The following is a 5,697-nucleotide window of genomic DNA, read 5'->3' as shown; positions in this document are numbered from 1 at the left end:
TCTTTCAGGGAGAGTGACAAGAAAAATTTTAGCAGTCAACCACAAATGAGCAGTGGCATGAGCTCCTGGAGTAGAGCCAACTCTTCCTCTGTCAGATGCATTCGTGTAATGGCTGGAAAGGAAAGCAACAGAAGGACAAGGTCGGAGAGAAAAGATTCTCAAATTACAAACTTCAGTATATGAAGTGGCACTAGCTTGCTGCTATCCTAGAGAAGGACATGAAGAAAGAGATCCGGAAGCATGCTTAACACTGAGGTGACGTTTAACAAGAAGGACAAACAAAGTAATGCCATTGACAAGACCTTGTGTGCCAGAAATGACAGGATCCACCATCACTGGTCCCTGTGGAAAACAATGAAGGGCCACAAATATATGGAGTTCACCTTTAAAGTATGTTGGGCTAAGTGGCTCCTCTTTAAAGTTCATATATTAAACTTTTCCTCTTTTAAATGACTATTTCTAGTAGCAATTCAGACATTTCATGTATTTGTCAATTTCTGTTCATTTTTAAAATAAAAAGTGAGTCTACTAGGTAAATGATCTAACATCCGTGCTACAACAACAACTGCCATAACCTTCACAAACCAACAAGTGGCGCTGTGATGTGTTTATAGGCTACACAAAATATAAGTATACCTTCTGAGGAGTATCGAACTGCATATCCCTCAACAGGCTTTGGAGATCCTCATTCCCAAATGAAAACGGTTGGAGGAAACTTATGCCACTGACTCTTAACATTCATGTGTGAAAGCAGAAGGACCCTAAAGTGAGGTAAGCTTCAGTCCAGTCAGTTGACAAATTCTTGCAGCAGATAAACTACATCAAGATTACCAGGAGTGAACCTGAGATTTTATAATCACAATTAATGTGACTTTGAAATAATTTTTTATTTGGCACAATGCAGCATAATAGTTGCTAAACAAGCTGGCCATTATTTATCTTGAGTTTCAACTCTTTGTTTAATGAAGTATTAAAGTATTATTGTAAGTATTATTGAAGCCGACTATACTTCCTTAGAAGGCTGGCGTCCTTCAACATCTGCAATAAGATGCTACAGATGTTCTATCAGACGGTTGTGGCGAGCGCCCTCTTCTACGTGGTGGTGTGCTGGGGAGGCAGCATAAAGAAGAGAGACGCCTCACGCCTGGACAAACTGGTGAGGACAGCAGGCTCTATTGTAGGCAGGGAGCTGGATAGTTTGACATCTGTGGGAGAGCGACGGGCACTGAGCAGGCTCCTGTTAATCATGGAGAATCCACTGCATCCACTAAACAGTATCATCTCCAGACAGAGGAGCAGCTTCAGCGACAGACTGCTGTCAATGTCCTGCTCCACTGACAGACTGAGGAGATCGTTCCTCCCCCACACTATGCGACTCTTCAATTCTCCCGCGGGGGTTGGGGGTGGGGGGGTTGGTGGCGGCTTGTAAACGTTAACATTATTCAAAGTTATTGTCTGTCTGTATACCTGCATTGTTATCACTCTTTAATTTAATATTTTCTTTATTAGTATGCTGCTGCTGGAGTATGTGAATTTCCCCTTGAGATTAATAAACTATCTATCTATCTATCTATCTATCTATTACAAAAGTAATTAATCCAAAATGGAAAATGTCTGCTAATTCACGTATGTCCTACATAGCTTCCTTATACATTTGGCATCAATAATGTGCATTCTTATGGAGCAAATTGTGATCAGGAAGCTGCACTGTAGTGTACCATTGTGTCTAGATAATTTTAAAAGTAATCCATGATTTAAAATATTTTTCAATAAAAATGTCTGAACATCTTTCTTTTTGACTTTTGTGCATTCATTGTGTAAATTGGATTTACCTTGTTATGTTATATTTCAGCCAGGGTTCCTCTCCTGCCAGAGTTCAAATCCTTGTTTTATGTTGTAATGTGTCTGGGAAAGCAGACCAGGGTATATAGACAAAAAGCTGGCATGTCAACCATTTCATCTCTTTTAACTGGGACAAAAACAGCAAGCTTTAGTGCCCGTAAGCAAGAAGGCAAAGTGTTTTCAGTCAGCCTTTCCATGATTACAAAGCAACAAAAGAGTCAGAGTTCTGTCCCTCTTGAGTGTCAGGTCAATATGTGATGCCATCTATCGAGTTCGGCTCCATTTTATATTGTCTGAGCCAGAAGGGGTGGGGCCTTCTCAGAGAAATGTGGGTTGGGCTAGTTGTCCTCCTTGAAAGGCTTCTCGATGCTACAGGGAGGAAAAGATGATCCTGCTAACATCAGTGCCCCCCACTTGTCCCAGGGTGGAACTGCATACCTCTTCAAAGCCCAGAAGGTGGTCCCCAGGCATACATGGACAATGTCTACTTGGTTCAATTTTCTTTCATTTGTGTAAGTTTTATGTGCAAGTTTTATTTCTGTGTTATGCTTTGTTTTTGATTTTGTCTATGTATCTGTGCCTGTGTTATGTTCTGTGTGTTTTAAGGGTGATCCCCAAGGAGGTGGGGGCACCTGCCCATGACCACAAGGTTTTGGCTTCAGCCCTATAAAGGCAGGAGCAACCCACAGTTCCTTGCAGTTCAGGTGAAACCACTTGGGTGTGGTGAGTTTTCTTCTGTGATTTTCTGTGATTTTGATTATTTTGTAAATAAATAAATTTTTGACAATGTGCTTGTAGTAAAGCACATTGGTGCTCAATGGCGTTGGGGTTTTTAAAAGAATAAAAACCATGCGCTTGAGCTCTGTAGGTGCACGAAATACCATGGACAAGCAGTTCTGAGGTATTGATGGGAGAATTGCAGACATGTGTGGTTTGGGCTTGTAATTAGGGCACTGGCACCCTCTGATGTAAAAAAGGAGCCTGAGCGGAATAGATGGTAGAGGTTTCAGAGAGATGGAGAAAGAAAGGATGATGAGGAAAAGAAAGGGACAGGAGGCTAAATCGAGAGGAGGCAAGCGGTCAGGAATGACATTGTTAGGAAGCAAGTGGACTGAACTGCCAGAGGTGGGTCATTCCTGCTGAGAGCCCAAAGAAGTAGAAGCAACCAACTGCTCTAAGTGGGCTCGCACTGGCAGCAGAAGAAAGGAGCAGGGCTCATGGAGTTCCTTGCTGAAGTCCAAGGGATGGTGGCAAGAGCAGGAGCCAGATTTGAAGGTTGACTGCGCATGATGGTGGATATCTCCAATTGCTGAGGAGTCCTTAAAAGTGTGTACAGAGGAGACATTGGATTTTTAACCTCTACAAATTAAACTGATTTTATTGGCATTATTTATTGATTTATTTATTATGGAAGAACCTTTCACTGGACTTTATTGTTTTTGGAGTTTTTAAAATAAAGGCATTGAGCACTTTTGATGCACCAACCCATTCCTAGTATGTGTTCTTACTGCCCAGTCTATCCTTGGTTTACGTCTATTGATGTCTATTGTTCAGGAAGGGGGTCTGTGACCAACCCCGGCTTGACAGTGCTATGTTTTTTGATTTTGGATTGGGCCTTTGTTTGCTTTTGGAATTGCTTAGGCAGGCATTGCCTGTGGGTATTTTGTACTCTTTGGAGCTTCACAGTGTAAAGGAGCCTTTTTATGAAATCAATCTTTTATTTATAAAGATACTACATGGCACTCTGTTGTTACTATCTGGAGTTTTTGATTGTGCTCCCCCCTCTAGTGGACATTTTTCAAACTTTTTGGGACCTATGTGCTTGGGAACTTGTAAGATTCACAGTGGGTTAAATGAATTTTAACTGGATACACAATAATGCTATTTTAGTGTTTAGATGCCAGACAATATCACATTTTGTTCAGAAATACATCGATAACAGACTACCCAGAATGTCTGCAGTTGGAATAGTTGCAGCAGCAAGTCTGAGCTTAGACATATCCATAGTTTTTGACAGATTTTGATGGAAAGTCAAATTCATTGCACAAAATAAAAAAGAATAAGCTGGGGATGGTGACAAATTTCAGAATTACTTCGATTTAGTCATAAGCCCTTGATGTATAAGCCAAACATTGCCTGCCATACCATCAAAAATCATCACCACAATGGTCCATGGACTAGTTTGCTGCCTCAGCTTTCTAAAACCTGTCTAGCATTTTTGTTGACAGCTTATATACAATGATGATTTACAGCAACTCAGCTGTTGTTATTGAGCTACTGAAATACTCTTGTCTTCTGGCAGGTATTTCTGAGGAAACAAACCACCAAGTCTAATATGGCCCAAGCAGTGGTCACACATGACCTGAGACTGGAAGCATTTGAAGGTTGACATCTTTACTTAGGGTAAAAGTGCATATGATAATGGGGCCTCATCCAAAGCAGACCAACTGACCTCCACATGAAGTGCAGTATGCCTTAACTCAGCAAATGACAAGCGCCAGGTGAGGCCACATTGTATCCGTTGTTAATTGCTTTATGATTGTGCTCACCATGAAACGTGTGCTGTAAAAATAATTCTGATTGATTGAGAAACTGAATACAAACATTAGGTGGAAAGAAAAAACCAAGCAAATCCAGCTCTGAGATTAAAAAAAAACCTTCTGCAAATGGCACTCTCGCCATCGTGGGTCAAAATCAATACATTGTGACATTTGAAGCCCCACTTGCTGCTTATTAATAAAGAAAAGTAAGCAACCACAATTTTGTTTAAAAGCTAGCAGGCAAATTATTAATATTCATTGGGTAGATGGATGGTGTCCTGAATATATTTTGTTGAAGAAAAATGAATTGAAGCCACAACCATAAGCCACGGTGTTCTTTGTCTCTGCTAGCTCATGAGCACGTTCCATGGCTCAGACGTCAATGGCCTATGAGAAGCACACAGTTGCTGTCAGGACTCTGAGTGTGATCGCTCCCAAGAGTAGCTCTGTTTACTTTAAGTAATGAATTGATACATTGGCTAATGGTTCTATGAATTCATTATTTTTTTTCTATATTTATACATGCCTGATCATTTGGATTTCAATCACAGTGCTCGCAGTCTAAAGAAGCCACTCTTTTCCTGTTAGGTGTAAAGTGAGAGAAATAAGGCCACCTGATACTCAGACAGTAAAAACGTACAACATACGACACATGGCATCTGTTATTACTATAAGATGTGCAGATGACATACACTTTATCAATATATTAAACATAGTCCCAAGGTGCTTTGCAGGTGCAATATAAAGCCATCCATCTTTCATCTTCAGTTATCTCTCTCTTGTCATTCATTTCATTATCATGTGAGGATTTTCTCTCATGGTTTCTCATTCAAATGTTAATTTAATCCATTCTGCAATCTAATCTTCTAAAAAGTACTTTCTATATCATGTTTAACTACATACAAATTACAATTTAAAGTGAAGTAGCTAACCAAATACACACCACACAAGTTCATTTATTTCATAACATCCTCAAAAAGAGTCCACCTGCCAGTGTGGCAGCTATGCATGTTGACATAAGTGACACACATTGTGCACGCTTTTTCCTGATCACGCCAGAAAGAGTCACCGGCATCTGAAGGTGCTGCCACTTCCCCTCTAGCTGCGTCCCCTCCCCAGGAGCTGTCAGCGGGCCACAAGCTACGCAAATGCTTCCTTCATACTAAATGCCTTCTACTCATACCAACAGTTGCTCATGTCCGGTTGTCTTTGTGCACTGATTTGATTTAGCCTATTGATCTGCTTTTAGAGGTAGTTTTAAATAGATCCTTGAAACAGACAGCTTCATTCATAGGAGAAAATAATAATAAGTCAT

The 5,697-nt window shown here is 40.5% G+C and overlaps 1 long non-coding RNA gene across 1 annotated transcript; it reads left to right on the top strand.

Moving 5' to 3' along the window:
* Positions 1-673: 673 nt before the first annotated feature.
* Positions 674-4,552, top strand: LOC114655827 (uncharacterized). Its single transcript, XR_007935680.1, has 2 exons — positions 674-771; positions 4,145-4,552. It is a non-coding gene; the product is annotated as an uncharacterized LOC114655827 (long non-coding RNA).
* The last annotated feature ends 1,145 nt before the right edge of the window (positions 4,553-5,697 follow it).

Source organism: Erpetoichthys calabaricus, chromosome 8 (genome assembly GCF_900747795.2).
Source record: "Erpetoichthys calabaricus chromosome 8, fErpCal1.3, whole genome shotgun sequence".
Lineage (NCBI taxonomy): Eukaryota > Metazoa > Chordata > Cladistia > Polypteriformes > Polypteridae > Erpetoichthys > Erpetoichthys calabaricus.
Note: the sequence above shows the minus strand (reverse complement) of the source record. Positions and strands in the feature narration are given on the sequence as shown.